The sequence below is a fragment of the Xenopus laevis genome, chromosome 7S (assembly GCF_017654675.1).
Source record: "Xenopus laevis strain J_2021 chromosome 7S, Xenopus_laevis_v10.1, whole genome shotgun sequence".
Taxonomy (NCBI): domain Eukaryota; kingdom Metazoa; phylum Chordata; class Amphibia; order Anura; family Pipidae; genus Xenopus; species Xenopus laevis.
Window position 1 is genome coordinate 38,825,429 of NC_054384.1, and position 18,112 is coordinate 38,843,540.

At 35.4% G+C, this 18,112-nt stretch overlaps 3 long non-coding RNA genes across 3 annotated transcripts; 2 read left to right on the forward strand and 1 right to left on the reverse strand.

Annotated features, from left to right (window-relative positions):
• The first annotated feature begins 218 nt into the window (after window positions 1-218).
• Window positions 219-2,993, forward strand: LOC108703366. The gene is made up of 3 exons (XR_001933454.2): window positions 219-416; window positions 1,676-1,705; window positions 2,783-2,993. It is a non-coding gene; the product is annotated as an uncharacterized LOC108703366 (long non-coding RNA).
• A 2,174-nt stretch (window positions 2,994-5,167) lies between these two features.
• LOC108703365 lies at window positions 5,168-7,594 on the reverse strand. The gene is made up of 3 exons (XR_001933453.2): window positions 7,482-7,594; window positions 5,975-6,016; window positions 5,168-5,425 (listed from the first exon to the last, which is right to left on the reverse strand). It is a non-coding gene; the product is annotated as an uncharacterized LOC108703365 (long non-coding RNA).
• A 4,119-nt stretch (window positions 7,595-11,713) lies between these two features.
• On the forward strand, window positions 11,714-14,384 carry LOC108703363. Its single transcript, XR_001933451.1, has 3 exons — window positions 11,714-11,899; window positions 13,052-13,081; window positions 14,174-14,384. It is a non-coding gene; the product is annotated as an uncharacterized LOC108703363 (long non-coding RNA).
• Window positions 14,385-18,112: the final 3,728 nt, after the last annotated feature.

Below are 18,112 nucleotides of genomic sequence, written 5' to 3' on the forward strand. Positions count from 1 at the left end.
TTAATGATTTCTTTTAACACCTACACTGCATACATAGAACACACCCTGTGTTAAAGACACACCTTTGCCTAAAGAGAAAACAAAATAATTATATTCAAATGATTCCCATTCTTTTCCATACTTAGAACTATTAAAATAGTTTTTCAATCCCAATAAGGAATATCCTGGTTTCTAATTTGCATCTGCTCCTATTCCATTCTGTATAAATACAATCAGCATTAACAGTTTAGTAGCAATCAGACCATCCAAGAGTTCATTTTAGAACCCTGCAATCCTTTGGCTTTTAGCACTTCAAATCATGTCTGGAGTTAAAGGTCAACAGAAGAAATGCCAAGAGCAATGCCCACCACAGCCCTGCAATCCATGCCCTCCACAGCCCTGTAACCCATGCCCTCCACCACAGAAGTGCCAGGATCGTAAGTATCATGCTTATTACTGTAATGCTTTGAAGCTTCAGTTTATTGATATTTAGAATGTGTATGTAATATGAAATACGCTAAAATGCTCTTTGCTAAGACCTTTATTTGAAATTAAGATGTTGATATAAGTGAATTTGTTTGTTCCAATTGTCAGTACATGTTTGTTAAGTGATGTTAAGAAAGGTTCAGAACAGATTGTATTCCTTCCACTCTTTCTTTACCTGATAGATAAAAGTATGTATCATTCCTATCAACATCTTTGGCATTAATAAACTGGAATATTAAAGGTCAACTAGATGCACTCTGTACATGTAATACTAGTAGTATCATAACATATATAAAACAGTTTAATTATAAAAACCTAGCTATGTATTTACGTATAACAAACTGAATGGCATAAAATAACTTCTTAATAGAAGGAATTTATGCAATTTCGTTTGGTGCGAGAGCAATATTGTAAAGCTACTTGTAAAGCTGCAACAAATTTGGAAGTGTGCTCCTGCTTGGTAAAGACACAAGCTAACAACCAATTTAGCATTAAGACATTAAGGGGGTTATTCAGTCCAAATTTATCTACATTTTTTCTGTAAAAAACTCCAACCAAATCCGCACAGTTTTTTTTGGCTTATTTATTAATACACTTTCCCGAAAATTTTGTTTGTGGGAAAAAATTGGAGAAAATTGTGAAAAACACAAATTTTATGAATCATCCTGAATTTCCACCCGATTTTCATAATTGTTTCCGATTTTAAACCCGAAAACCCAGCGTGCATCAAAACATCATTGGGACTTCTCCCATTGACTTATATGCAACCTCGACAGGTCTGTTTCGCCGGATTTTCTTATTCTGACTTTTCCATCCTCGGGGTTTAATCAATTCTGAAAAATTTGTGATTTTTTTTCACTAAAAGTCCGGATTTCATACTAAAAAAACACAATTTTTTTAGGGTTTTGTATTTGGAGTTTAGAAAATAACCCCCTAACTGTGTTTCCTCTGCATTTTGCACATGTCCACGGTACACAAAAAAGATAAATTAATTTTTGGAACATACAAAGAGATTTGTATGCAGACACATAATTCACAACTCGCTTGGACCCACCCACCATTTTGCATGCACACCACTTATGCAGTGCACACAAAAGCCCATTTTTGGGTTTGCATACTTGAAGATTAGTCACAGCTTTCCTGAAAAATTTGATTATGTTATTATGTGTTGCTTCCATTTATTTACAATCTCTTTTTCTTTTGTTTTCAGCTTGCCCTAAGCCAGTCCCACAATGCCAAGGTACTGAAGCAATTGTTTTTTTAATGTGACATAAAATCATTTGAAAAACATAACCATAAAATGGACTGAGTTTGAGACGAGAATTGACTTAAGTTTTGCATAAAAAATCACTTATAGATAATGTCTCAATAAACATACAAACAGCATCAGACTGGGGAAGCAGTGGCCCACGCAACTCTAACTTGAATAGCCCCTTGTGACCACCAGAGCCCCTTCTGACACACACTCCCCTCCCTCAAGCAAGCAAGCAAGCAAGCGTGCATTTGTGTTGCCTCACATAGCTTAATTTCAAATAATTGCCAAGGCAGCCCAAGCAGGGGAGAGGACTTGGGTTTGAACACATTCACTGTTCCCCTGTTTTATTAGTATTTAGTATCTGTGCAAGTGTTTATACTTTCTAAAACAGTTTTTTTGTTACACAATTATAATCATGAAATTGGTAATCCACCAAACCATTTCAAGGTATATCCCATGTGGTGGTCATAACTATTTGCCTCCAGTCATATTTTTCATATGTTGGCACCTCCCTGCATGGTAGCATTTTTTGAGAAAAGTGTCTCCTGACCTCGGCATTGGTCATAGGCTTGAAACTTCCTGCCATTAGCTTTTATAAGTGGAGAGGCTGACAAGGACTAAGCATTATTTTCACAGGCTTAGTCCTCCGCTGCTTGCAGCTTTTCAAGGAGAGTGTTCGCCCAGACAAACACCCATTTTTAAAGGAGCAAGACCACTATTAAAGGGACAAGTGTAGGGGAGCAACAACCTCAATAACCTTTACACATCAATCTACAATACATTGTATTTTGGTCTCTTAGACGGAGGCCACAGAAATATTAGACCTCATAGGGCCACGTGTGGTTTAAGGGGCCTCAAGATGGACAGCCATGACATAGAAATACAGCCATGACATAGAAATACTTATTATATCTGACACACAGGGGAAGTTTTGGCCTAGCATAAATCTTTACACAAACCTTGACATCATTTTGTGTGCAAGGGGCAAACAATATTGGAATTGTGGGTGTATCTCATACTTTATGATTCATACATTATCTTTGTCTTATGTTTTTTATTTAGATCCATGTAAGCCACATCAGACCCATGGAGGTCAACACCAACACTGAAAGAAGCAATGACACAAGTTGTTGACTGGCTGCTATCAAGAGACATTAATCACCATACTATATAGCTTCAATATCACCCAATATTAAAGTCTGAGATTACTTGCTTAAAAATCTGCAAATGGCATTCTAAATATATCAATTAAATAATGCACTATTTAAATCTATTATTGAGTATGTGTCTTATTTAACTTTTACTGTATTCCACACTAATCAAAGGTACACAAATGTGACATAGTACTTGCTTATACAACAATTAATAGTCACTATTTCACTTTAAGGGGTGGTTCACCTTTATGTTAACTTTAAGTATGTTATAGAATGGACAAATCTAAGCAACTTTTCATTATTTATTTTTATAGTTTTGGAATTCTTTGCCTTCTTCTTCTGACTCTTTCCAGCTTTCAAATGGGGGTCACTGACTTTTACTTTTACTTTTTAGTATTTATCTTTCTATTCAGGCCTATCCTATTCATATTTCAGTCTCTTATTCAAATCAATTCATGGTTGCTAGTGTAATTTTGACCCTAGCAACCGGATTACTGAAATTGCAAACCACAAATAATAAAAAATAAAAAACAATTGCAAATTGTCTCAAAATATCCCTCTCTACATTATACTAACAGTTAATTTAAAGGTGACCCGCCCCTTTAAGTTAACTTTACATTCATGATGTGGACCGAATAAAAAAATAAAGGATGTTTCCTACAAATGATATAAACAAAATGTACATTAAAAATTAAAGTTTTTTTGATATCGAGTTATTGGAAGAAGACCACACCTCCAACACATATTAAATGGAGAAGTCTGGTAGAAAAATTACACATATGGTTTATAATACAAGTGTTAGCTATTGGAAAATCTGGAATTCCTGGATTTTATTTTAAAACAATGTGGAACCCAGTTCCTTTATTTTACCTTATCCTCTCCCTTCCTTTTTTGGTTTTTGCATCCCTTTCCTATGAAAATTTTAAAAATAAAGAAAGTTTAAAAAAAAAACGAAAGTGTATGAAATAGTTAAATGCCCCATTTCCCCAGCAACACTGCCAGTTCTCTAGAGGTGAACTGTTTGGGCTGGTATGGCAGGCTACCTAGTGGTAAGTTAGCCTAGCTGTAACCTGTCCAACCAGATCGACAATCTGTCAGTTCGGGCAAATGCCAGAGGGGCTGCTCTACTTTTTGTTCAAGTGGGCCACTCTTGTACAGATCAGCAATGTTTCCCCCTCCCACTAAACCATAGTTATAAAGTTATGGTGGGGACAAACCCAATTGAAGGTTTTCATTTGGGTTTGTTGTGGCAATAGGACCTTGTCAGAGTATTGCACAGAAAATTTTAGAAGATGAAGAAAGGAGATTCACTCATGTGACTGCACGGTGGGTTGATTGATACAGATACAAGTTACTGCTGTTTGTGCTAGGTGACAGCCTGCTTGGATTTCCTATCATCAAGACACTGCAGATCTGGCAGCAGGGCTACTGAACTTCTCTCATGATGGGAGATGCAGCTCCTGCTGGTAGCAGATTAGTGGGCCATCCTGTCTTTAGGCAGAGGCAGCCTAATACTCAGTGGTGGATAAAATTACATAGTGCTGATCTCAAGTCTTCACTGAGGAATGGCATAGTATAATAGTGATCTCTTATGGAAATGTGGCTTTGACTATTGCCTTGGTTTTTAATTTGCGTCTAAGCATGCAACTCATGGGCACAGTGCAAAGGGCAAAAACATGTTGCTTTGTGCACTTTGCCCCCTGCCCACTAGTAAATTAACTCCTTTGTCAGGGTGATCCAGCACTAGGAGAGTCCACAATAATTTTAAGGTGCTAATGTATATGTTCTCTCAGTGTTTTATTTTTTATTTACTATACTATGATTTTCACTGTATACCACAATTAGTGATGAGTGAAATTGGTTTCATTGCAAAAATAAATAGTCTTCAATGGATGAAAAAAAATGTGTGCGTTGCAGCATCGGGTGGCAAAAAACAAATTGACACCCATAGACTTTGATGTATTTTGGCGAATTTTCCCCATTCCGTGAATTTTTGGTAAAGTAAAACGAGTCTGATTCGATCATCACTAAATTTACATTGTATGTTACTAATGTTTTTTGTAAATGAAAATAATGTGCTTTTTTGAATAATAGTTGCAATTGATGTCTAGTAGTTGCGCTTCGGTTTAGGATAATGAATCTGATTTAACATAATGATTTATTGTGCTACCTTGCTGCTTTACTTATGATTTGTAGTAAAATATTGTACATTTCACTTTAGATAGGTGTATAATGAAATTATTTTGTATTGGAAATAAAGAGATTCAAAGCATACAAAGATTTAGACATAAAATGCTCTTTAAAAGGAATCATTTATTATTAATCTCTAGGATTTTTATTTTTAAATTGTGAAATCATCTTTAGATTATAGAAAGCTTCAGCCACCAGCAAATTGTTGTCTCATTGTATCCTTTAGTGTAGCGTAAAAGACAATAGCCGAGATTCTCATTTCATTATATCCTTCAGTGATGAGGTTGGTTATTGCCCTGGCTATGGCCTTGGCTATGGCCTTGACCATGCCCCTGATGTTGATGAGTCTTCTGGCATGGGTCTATGGAAAAGATATGAAACCCATTACAAAGTGTCAAATTACAGAAAGGTCATCTCATATAAGCTTCAGCAAATAATTAAAATTTTTCAAAACAATTCCCTTTTTCTCTGTAATAATAAAATAGCACCTTGTACTTGAAGCCAACTACCATAAAATGGAGGCTTATTAGTGGCAAAAAAAATCCTAATGGGTTTATTTATGTTTACTTTTTTTATAATACATTTTAGTAGTTATGGAGACCCAAATTACAGAAATACCCCTTATTCAGAATACCCCAGGTCTAAAGAATTCTGAAGAAAAGGTCCCATATATGTATATACAATTTTAAATAAAATTATTGTGAAAATCATTTTACAAGTATAAATAAATATTTTTTTAAATAATTTACAGCTATTGCTGTAATTCAATTTGAGGTTGATATTATGCTTAGTTCCAAATCAAACAAATTATTTCACAAACCTATTGTTGGCCTTTTTTCTGCATACATATATATAATTGTGAGTTACAGGACATATGATAAATTACAGTGAACCATGAAAATTGCAGTACCGTGGCATTGTGGGACTGGCTTAGGGCAAGGATCCTTGCAATCTGCAACAGAACATAACATACATATATTAATATATATTTGAAAACAGAATTTTACAATGATCTACAAAAACAGGCTAAAATTTAATTTGAGTAAGAAGGTTTAATGTTACAAGGGCTATTATATTGCCCTCTTTTTGTAAAATTCATTCATATCTGAATAAAGCTTGACTAAAGTTGCTACCTGTCCAGTTTTGACCCTGACAGTAAGGTTTTTACACTTGCTGTCCGGTTTGAAAATACCTGCACGGTTTTCAGATGTCTGAACACCGGGCAAGTCTGTTAATTGCTACCCGTTGTGGCCATTTATGGGTGCCACGTCACAGGGCCGCCCCTTCGCTTCACAGGCCCGCCCCTTTACATCCCGGGTATTGCCCCTTGCCCGGAATCCTAATGTAGCAAATGTGGCAACCCTAGGCTTGACAGCTTCCATACAGTATATTGGACACAAGGCATTTGTACTGTTCATAAAATGAGAACTGAACCCTAAAAATGAATATGACTAGAAATGCCATATTTTATATAATGAACTTATTGCATCAGCCTAAAGGCATCTTTATAGTAATAATAATCCAGGTCTTCAAAGTTGTCACGTAAGTTCCCATTACGAATTTTGTTTTTCACAGACATGCTTTGAGCAGCTGTTGAGATGCTGAGCTTAGCGGTTGTCATAAAAAATCAATCTGAAAATTATTATTGTTATATAAGCTGATGCTACAGAGCTGATTATTAAATATGATGGCCATTGTACTGGGTTCTGAGCTGCCATGTACTAGTCTATTGTTTACTAAAAATATGTATATTGTGACATTTAGGGGCTTATTTATTAAGCTCAGAATTTTTCTAGTCGGCCTTTTAAAGTTAAAAATCCATTTTTTGGAGAAAAAAAAACTTGATTTTCTTGGGATTTACTGTCCCGAAAAGTCCGGTGGTGTTAAAAGTCAGAAGCAAAAAAGTACTCCAACTCAGACCTGCCGAGACAATGTAAAAGTAAATGGCAGATGTCCTATTAACAATTGGAAGATATTTTGAGTAGTGCTGGGTTTTCAAAAAAATCTAAGCTTTCGGGCAAGTTTTGAGTGCAAAATTATAGAAATTATAGGATTCGGGTTTATTTACAATTTTATTGTAAATGGGCTGTGGTTACCTTGGACTGATAAAGAATCCTTTTCTAGTACAATTATAAATATCATGCATAGACAATGTGATGATCGATGTAAAAAAAAAAAAGTTAAATTTCTTGTCTGTATACTGTATCTTTGAGGGCCAATAATTTATTGTCATTTTATAGTATGATGTAAAAGTGATTGCAAACGTATGTCCTCTACAGTAAAATGTAACAATACTAGTGCAGTAAAACCCAATAATAATTTAATTTAAAGATTTTCTTAATGATTTGATAAGATGACATCTAATTTTTAGTTGGTGGAGGAACAAAGTCTGTGAAAAAAAATGATCTAATACTTACGATCTTTGCATTTCTGTGGTGGAGGGCATGGATCTGGGCATTTTGTTTGATGACCCTTAACTCCAGACATGGTTATCTGTGCTAGAAGGCAAAGGATTGCAGGCACGAAGATTCAATTTAGGATTCTCTGGTTGCTTTTAGTTAGACAGTACTAAGGGTATTTATACAAAATTGTATGCAAATACCAAGAATAATTCTTTAACAGGTAAAAAATGATGAGTAAAATCCCTAATGGAATAAAGGAAGTATTTGCATGTAATTGTTTTGTTTTTTTTCCTTTAAGACAGGGTGTGCATAATGCATGCCTTATTAAATTAAAATGAGTTTTGCTTGTGCATGGCTGACATTTTTTAAAAATCTTTTGCATTTATTAAAAAAAAACATTCCTTTATGTATATGCAAAAACAGAAAATATTGTAGGAAATATGGTCAAGAAATATGGGCAGTGTACTTACTGATCTGCTTGTAAATGACTCATATACTGTACATCTAACTAGGGATGTAGCGAACTGCCGTTTTGGTGTTCGCGAACGCCGTTCGCGAACACCGGCAAAAAATGCGAACGGTTCGCGAACAGTTCGCGAACTTCGAACACCTGCAAAATCGTTCGATTCGAACGTTTGAAGGATTTTCATCGTTCGATCGAAGGATTTTCATTCGAATCGAACGTTCGAGGGATTTTAATCGTTCGAACGAATGGAAATCGTTCGATTTTAGCGGTCGAATGGTCGCGAACTCAAATTGCGAACGTTCCCAAACGTTCGCGAACATTAGGCGGACGCGAACGGTCGATGTTCGCGCGAACAAGTTCGCAGGCGAACAGTTCGCTACATCCCTACATCTAACAGCAGTGTTCTTCACTTTTGAGAAAATGCATATTTCTTTTTACACAGTAATGTGTCCTTCTTATTAATAGCACTACAGTACCATATCTTTATTGCCTGCTTTTTTTTTAGTAGTTTTTTTTATAGGTTTAGGTTTCCAAAATATATAATGTTCTGGTCTGTTTACATGAGATTATCATTTCGACAATCCATTTTTCCAATATGTTAGTATGCATTCATTTTTATTTCTTATCCCTTTCATGCCCTGACAGCATTACTTTATTTTATCCTTCTGCCCACATCCATGTGTCAAATTCACTTGCCGTCACTTACAATTAACAAATTATAGAAAAAAAAACATCTCTAAAGTTGATCCTATTTTACCACTTAACAGTTGCATTATATTTTGCCTTTGTTTAGCATATGTGATTTTGTCTTCTGTTCATGCCTTTTCATCACTTGATTTTTTTCTTCAAGGGTCAGACAGAATATCGTGCACTGGTTTTAAGCTCAGTAAATGACAGCAGCACAGATCATGTGCAGTGAATCGGTGGGAAAGAAGATGAGCTACTGGGGCATCTTTGGAGGCACATATTCTCATTGCAAAAGGGCTGTGGTTGCCTGGGACTGGTAAAGAATTCCAAAACATAATATACAACATTTTTTATACAACAATTCTTTAGGGTATTCAAACAAAATTGCTTAATCCTTTTGTATCAATGTATATTGTAGTAAATGTATATTGTAGTAACCTGAGTATGTACAGTACCTGAGGAAGGCTGATAAACCAAAACATGTAGTGCAAATGATGGATCCACTAATAAAACCACTATGTTTAGAACAAGGATTTGGTTATCTCCGGGTGAATATTTTACCTATTCTTTAGGGTATCCTCTCAGTTCAAAACATTTAGCCATTTTGGATAACCATGTGGTGCAAACTTTGCCTTTACTCACAATTCTTCTGATCCTTGTGAACTGTGGGAATGGTAAATATCTCTTAAGTGACAGGGGTCAAAAGCTAGAGTAATGTAACAGACTTTTTCTGTCTGTGCTCTTCCGAAAAATGTCAGTATTGACACTAGTATGTAAAATGTAATTTTACATTGACATCAATCTTGTTCATAAATGTATTCCACACTACCAATAAATAATCAGTGTAACGAGAATAGAGTAAACAATGCTTCCACAGTGGATTCTGATAAATGTGTGTGTCTTTCAGAAAAGCCATGTATAGATTACCATACGTGGGGGAAACAGTATACAGTATTTTGTGTCTATTACAACTGTTATTAACTATAAAGGAATTTCACAAACACACATTGCTGGGCAAAATATTTCATCTTTTTAAATGGCATATTAGAATTAAATCTTTATAGTATAATCTGGATTATTGATATCAGTGTATTATTTTTTATCATCAAGTAATGTAGTGATTACTGCCAGGTACATACCATGCAAATAAACACATATTTAGGGGCAGATGTATGAAGGGTCGAATATCGAGGGTTAATTAACCCTCGATATTCGACTAGGAACTAAAATCGTTCGACTTCGAATATCGAAGTCGAACGATTTAGCGCAAATCCTGCGATCGAACGATCGAAGGATTATTCGTTCGATCGAACGATTAAATCCTTCGAATCGAACGATTCGAAGGATTTTAATACAACGATCGAAGGAATATCCTTCGATCAAAAAATCTCAGACAAGCCTATGGGGACCTTCCCCATAGGCTAACATTGACTTCGGTAGCTTTTAGCTGCCGAAGTAGGGGGTCAAAGTTTTTCTTAAAGAGACAGTACTTCAACTATCGAATGGTCGAATAGTCGAACGATTTTTACTTCGAATCGTTCGATTCGAAGTCGAAGTGGTAGTCGAAGGTCGAAGTAGCCAATTCGATGGTCGAAGTAGCCCAAAAAACACTTCGAAATTCGAAGTTTTTTTAATTCGAATCCTTCACTCGAGCTTTGTAAATGTGCCCCTTAGTGATGATGATATCGACACAGTCACCGCTGCATTCATAAATCAATCTTTTCATTGTTAATAACAATAATAATTACTATTTCTGTTGGCTGAAACTATGAGGTATGCATTGCTTTATAAAAGTTTATGATGTGGCTTCATCTTGTAATGTCTGGAAACATGGCATTGCATCAACCAGTAAGGGAGGTTATAAGAGTAATGACAAGATTAACATTCTGCATAGCATCCCGAAAGGACTAATAGGCATCATAAGTGATTAATAACTTCCATAATGAAGCAAACAGTATGTACTGGTATAGATTGCTTAGGGTAAGGGTTTTAGATAAAGGTTATTTTTTGTAATTTGGAACCCACTTTCAAGTTAAACCTAAAATATTACTTTGTGGAAGTTCACTATCATTTAGTACAAAGAGAAGGCAAATTAGCGAAAAAATAATGATTTCTGTTAAACAGCACACTGCGAAATGGCAATGCTGTACTTTGTAGATAATCATTTTCCAGATAAAAGATCTCATAGTTGTCCTTTTGAAGAGAAAATAGGCCCTATTTTTAACTTTACCATTTTGGTAAAAGAGTAATTCAAGTCAGTATTTAATCTAGGTAGCTTGTTTATCAGTAGCTATTGGATTAACATGATAATTGTCATTAATTCTAGTGGTAACAGAACCTTATGGAGATCCGGTCTAATTCTTGTCCCCTGTAACATCAACATTCACTATTAAATATGGAGATATGCCTCCACAATTGCATCATTTTAGATTGATGGTGGCCCTCATTTCTACTATAGGTGTTGAATCGGTTATCTGGAATGCTTCAGACCTGTTTTGTTTTCTCCAAAAATGTTCCTTTCCTTGATGGGGAGATGCATGCTTTAAGGGTAGTTAAAAACATAAAAGCTAAATATCCATTGTCTACTATTAGCATAGATTTAGCCCATTAAGAGTGCTGTCATTTATTACAGATTAAAAGCAAAAATAAAGAATTGTTTTGTGTCAGCACTACATGTTAGGAAATCACATTACCATTTTGAGCTTTCTGAATAACAATTAAGACTAATAGATCCCATGTGTGTACTACATCATTTCTACTATAAAGAACTTAATATATTGCTATTGTTGCCATGTAGACACCTTTAAACTTTAAATCTCTTCATGTTGAATTTACTTTTTGTATCTGTACAGATTGAATAGCATTCCTTTGACATTAATTATTTCTTTTGACACCTGCATACATAGAACACACCCTGTGTTAAAGACACACCTAAAGAGAGACAACAAAATAATTATATTCAAATGATTCTCATTATTTTCCATATTTAGAACTATTAAAATAGTTTTTCAATCCCAATAAGGAATATCCTGGTTTCTAATTTGCATATGCTCCTATTCCATTCTGTATAAATACAATCAGCACTAACAGCTTAGTAGCAATCAGACCTTCTAGAGTTCATTTTAGAAACCAGCAATCCTTTGGCTTTTAGCACTTCAAATCATGTCTGGAGTTAAAGGTCAACAGAAGAAATGCCAAGAGCAATGCCCACCACAGCCCTGCAATCCATGCCCTCCACAGCCCTGTAACCCATGCCCTCCACCACAGAAGTGCCAGGATCGTAAGTATAATGCTTATTACTGTTCTGCTTTGAAGCTCCAGTTTATTGATATTTCGAATGTGTATGTAATATGAAATACACTAAAATGCTTTATGCTAAATGATTTATTTAAAATCAAGATATTGATATAAGTGAATTAGTTTGTTCCAATTGTCAGTACATGTTTGTTAAGTGATGTTAAGAAAGGTTCAGAACAGATTGTATTCCTTCCACTCTTTCTGTACCTGATAGATAAAAGTGCATATCATTCCTGTCAACATCTTTGGCATTATTAAACTGGAATATTAGAGTTCAACTAGATGCACTCTGTACATGTAATACTAGTAGTATCATAACATATATAAAACCGTTTAATTATAAAAACTTAGCTATGTATTTACAAATAATAAACTGAATGACATGAAATAATTTAATAGAAGGAATTTATGCAATTTAGTTTGGTCCGAAAGCCATATTGTAAAGCTAACTGTAAAGCTGCAACAAATTGGGAAGTGTGCTCCTGCTTGGCAAAGACACAACCACTTTAGCATTAACACATTAAGGGGGTTATTTTTCAAAGTCCGAATTTATCTAAATTTTTTCTGAAAAAAACTCAGACCAAATCTGCACAGGTATTTTTGGCTTATTTATTATTACCCGAAAATCGTGAAATATGTACAAATTTTATGAATTTTTCAGAATTTCGACCCGATTTTCATGATTTTTCCAGATTTTTCTCACCTGAAACCCCAGTGCACATCAAAACATCATTGGGACTTCTCCCATTGACTTATATGCAACCTCAACAGGTCTGAGATGCTGGATTTTCTGATTCAGACTTTTCCATCCTCAGGGTTTCTTGCATTCGGAGTTCAGTAAATAACCCCCTAACTGTGCTCCTTCTGCATCTTGCACTTATGCACATGTGCGTGATACACAAAACAGATAAATTAATTTGTGGAACAGACAAAGAGATTTGTATGCAGACACATAATTCATAACTTGCTTGGATCCACCCACCATTTTGCATGCACACCACTTATGCAGTGCACACAAAAGACCATTTTTGGGTTTGCGTACTTGAAGATTAGTTACAGCTTGTTCTGAAAAGTTAGATTATTTTATTATGTGTTGCTTCCAATCATTTACAATCTCTTTTTCTTTTGTTTTCAGCTTGCCCTAAGCCAGTCCCACAATGCCAAGGTACTGAAGCAATCGTTTTTTTAATGTGACATAAAATCATTTGAAAAACATAAGCATAAACTGGACTGAGTTTAAGACGAGAATTGACTTAACTTTTGCATATAATAATAATGGTAATGTCTCAATAAACATACATACAGCCTCAGACTGGGGCAGCAGTGGCCAACTGACTTCTGACTTGAACGGCCCCTCACGACCACCAGGGCCCCCTCCAGACACACACTCCCCTCCCTCAAGCAAGCAATCAAGCATTTGTGTTGCCTCACATAGCTTTAATTCTGATATTTGCCAAGGCATCGCAAGCAGGGGAGAGGACCTGGTTTTGAACACATTCACTGTTCCCCTGTTTTATTAGTATTTACTATCTGTGCAAGTGTTTATACTTTCTGAAACAGTGTTTTCGTTACACAATTATAATCATAAAATTGGTAAGCCACCAAACCATTTCAAGGTATACCCCATATGGTGGTCCTAACTATTTGCCTCCAGTCATATTTTTCATATGTTGGCACCTCCCTGCAATTTTTGAGAAAAGTTTCTCCTGATCTGGGCATTGTTCATAGGCTTGATTCTTCCTGCCATTAGCTTTTATAAGTGGAGAGGTGACAAGAACTAAGCATTGTTTTCACAGGCTTAGTCCTCCACTGCTTGCAGCTTTTAAAGGAGAGTGTTCGCCCAGACCAACACTCATTTTTAAAGGAGACAGGTGTTTGGCAGCAACAACCTCAATAACCTTTACACATCATTCTACAATAAATTGTATTTTGGTCTTAGAAGGTATAAAAAACACACTGCGAGGTATGAAGGAGGCCACAGAAATATTAGACCTCATAGGGCCACGTGTGGTTAAAGGGGCCTCAAGATGCTCAAGACAGCCATTATATACAATAACAAGCTTCAAAAGGGAAAAAGGTCCACCTTTTATCACACATTTATATAGAAATACAGATTATATCTGACAAACAGTGGACGTTTTGGCCTAGCATAAATCTTTACACAACCTTGACATCATTTTGTGTGCAAGGGGCAAGCACATTATCGGAATTGTGGGTATATCTCATTATTTATATTTGTCTTATTTTTTTTATTTAGATCCATGTAAGCCACATCAGACCCATGGAGGTCAACACCAACACTGAAAGAAGCAATGACACAAGTTCTTGACTGGCTGCTATGAAGAGACATTAATTCCCGTACTCTATAGCTTCAATATCACCCAATATTAAAGTCTGAGATTACTTGCTTAAAAATCTGCAAATGGCATTCTAAATATATCAATTAAATAATGCACCATTTAAATCTATTATTGAGTATGTGTCTTATTTAACTTTTACTGTATTCCACACTATTTAATAAAAGGTACAAAAATGTGACATAGTACTTGCCTATACAACAACAATTAATAGTCACTATTTCACTTTAAGGGGTGGTTAACCTTTACGTTAACTTTTGGTATGTTATAGAATTGACAAATCTAAGCAATTTTCCAGTTGGTCTTCATTATTTATTTTTATCGTTTTGGAATTCTTTGCCTTCTTCTTCTGACTCTTTCCAGCTTTCAAATGGGGGTCACTGACTTTTACTTTTTAGTATTCATCTTTCTATTGAGGCCTCTCCTATTCATATTCCAGTCTATTACTCAAATCAATGCATGGTTGCCAGGGTAATTTGGACCCTGGCAACCAGATTGCTGAAATTTCAAACTGGAGAACTGTTGAATAAAAAGTTAAAAACCACAAATAATAAATAATAAAAACCAATTGCAAATTGTCTCAGAATATCCCTCTCTACATCATACTAACAGCTAATTTAAAGGTGACCCACCCCTTTAAGTTAACTTTACATTCATGATGTGGACCAAAGAAAAAAAATAAAGGATGTTTCCTACAAATGATATAAACAAAATGCACATTAAAAATTAAAGTGGATGGAGAAGTCTGGTAGACGAAATAAGGAAAATGGAAGAAATTACACATATGATTTATGGTACAAGTGTTAGCTATTGGAAAAATCTGGAATCCTTGGATTTCATTTTTAAAAACAATGTGGAACCCAGTTCCTTCATTTTTTGGAAGATAGGTATCTACAGGTACTTGAATATTTGTGTAATTATGATAGGCCATATTACTGTTATTACTAGACTGAATGGAATATGTAAATTTACTTTGTTAAATGCTGCAATGTTATTAAGAAATTAACCTGCTGCGAAAAAGTGGATTCACTGAATTGTGTAGAATTTTTTTATGCTTATCTCACCTTATCCTTTCCCTTCCTTTTTTGGTTTTTGTATCCCTAAATTTTGAAAATAAAGAAAGTTTAAAAAAAAATGAAAGTGTATGAAATAGTTTCATGCCCCATTTCACCAGCAACACTATTAGGGTAAGTAAGGTAACGGTAAAACAAATTCCTCCATGATATAAAATGACATTAACAAATCTACTAAGGGTGGGACACCAGACTCCCACACAGGTAGAGGGTGAAAAGGCCATGAGCCTCATAAACTTGCAACACTCCAAACATTTTCTACCTGAAGAAAAGGGAAATATATAATACAAAAAACACTTCAGGATGATCTGTCAAAATCGCCAGCTTACCATACATGGGGCCTGATACAATTAAGTTATCTCTTGGTTTAGCACATGAGAAATCCTGAATGGGATTCAATTCAAGGAGAAAAATATTTTTTTTCAAATTCAGTTCCAGTTTTTCCCCATAGATGGAGTTTTTACATGATAAACTCTGAGATAAGTTTTTCTGAATTAAATTGCATCTCAAATTGAATCTCATCCATAACTTTTCACGAGATAAACCTTTTTCTTACTGAATTGAATCTGGCCCATTGTTTGACAGTAGAGTATGGTCACATCAACACCAAGGGCCAGATTCAATCCAGTGAGAAAAGGGTTTATCAGGTGAAAAATCATGGACGAGATTCATTTTGAGGAGAAAAAATGTTTCTCCTAATTTACTTTAATTTTTTTTCCTTAGACTTCGGTTGAGTTTACGTGATAAACCATGAGATACGTTTGAATTGAACTGGATCTGAAGTTGAATCTTGTCCATGACCTTTCAAGTGATAAACCTTTTTCTCACTGAACTGAATCTAGCCCCACATTGCCTAACTTAACCTGGGTATTTCTATTACAAAATTGTTAGCATAACATGCAATACCTTGTACAATTATACACTGAAATGTCTGCTTTGCTAATTTTCACAAAGTAAACTAAGGGCATATAATTAGGGCATATTAATCATCAAACCAACAAGGGGTGTCTCGCTTAAACAGTGTCGTAAGTACAAGTGTCCGGGCTCCATATCAAAAAAATCTGCAGGGGGGGTCCTTTGCTTGAAGTTATGCCACCACCCCCGTTCAGCCGGCCAACCTGCCAGCTTACTTTTGGTGAGCTTACTTAACCTGTGGTCGAGCCACCCCCTATATGGTCTGCTTTAGTTACGAAACTGATCTCAGGAAGTCTTAAAGGGGATGCAAAGGCAAGAAAATAAAAACACATTTTTACTTTCTCTAATGAAAAAGAAATCTATTTCTAATATACTTTAATTAAAAAATGTGTACCATCTTTTTTATAATTAACCTGGCTGTATGCAGTATATTTCCCCTTCATTTTACTTGCTCTGAGAGCTGCAGATAGGAAACTTCAGATGGTCCCTAACTGTTCTGCAGGGATACAATCATACTTTCAAATGATAGGGGGAGCCGCCCCCACCTTACTTCCCAGAACCCGAGCAGCTTTGTTTGTTTCCCTGTAAAGCAGCTGGCGATTGTGTAGAGATTTGTATCCACAGAACCAGTGCAGTCTGCATATTCCGATTATTAATCATTCTCTAGGTAAGATATTATTTGACTTGTGCTGTTTTGATAATTTATGATGATTCCTAAGCTTAACCTCCCAACTGAAGCCCAGACCACACTGAGCATGTGCATGGTCTTGGTCTTGCAAAGATGCAAAACAAAATTGCAAGATTATGACCCCCTGCGGCCAACGTTGAAAACATAAATCATTTGTTTAATTAGACTTCTGGTGCAGTAAGTTCATGTTTATGTTTAGTATACAAAATACAGCATTTCTAGCATTATTCTATTTTAGACTTTAGTTCCCCTTTAAAGTGATGCATGTAAAATCAGGTTAATGAAGTTAATAGAGGTAATTTATTAATCGGATAGAAATGCAAGCAAGGTGGGGTAGAGAGCAGATTTGGTGGCCGCCAGGCAGGGATGGGAGGGGAGATGCCTAGCTGCCTCCCCCATTAACTGCTCATAAATACAGCGCTGAGAAATGCCGACAGTGATTTATAGATGTAATTGTCTCACAATATTACTATAATAGCTAATTTAACGGTAAACAACCCTTTTAAAGTTTTGGTCTAGATTCTGTAACTTCTTAAAGAACAATTGAGCAATTAACGAAGGATGGAAACATTTAAAGCAACTACATATTTCATGTAATTAACCAATGAGATTCACTCAGGTTGCTTTTTTACATACTTTGTCATAATATATTACCAACAATCTAATGTGATTCTACCACACCCAGTTAAATGTGCCAATACTGTTCATGTCTCTATAGTGTTGTAACACCACTAGCAGTACAAGTTTGAGTCTGACAGCCATAATTATAAAATAATTAATTGCAAGAGGATTAACCAAAAACTTCCTTGATTTTAGCACCAGGTTGTGAGAGGGAAGGAGAGTGTGATTCAGATTCATATTAAATACAATAGGACTTGTAATGCTATAAGAACTTTGACATGGCTTGCAACACTTCCAAACACAGTATATAAATGGACTTAAGTTTGGGCTTAATAGCATGAATTACAAAATGTTTAATACCAAGAGGAATAAACAAAAGCTTCCTTGATTTGGCCACTCAGCCCTCTTTGTGATTAAGAGAGCATCCAGTACTCTATGGGACCTATTTGCTAACATTCAAATTTCTTTTTTTTTTTCATAAATCTGTAAAATTGGGCAGTTTTTCTATATTTCTTTAAAACTCTAAAAATGTGAGATTTATT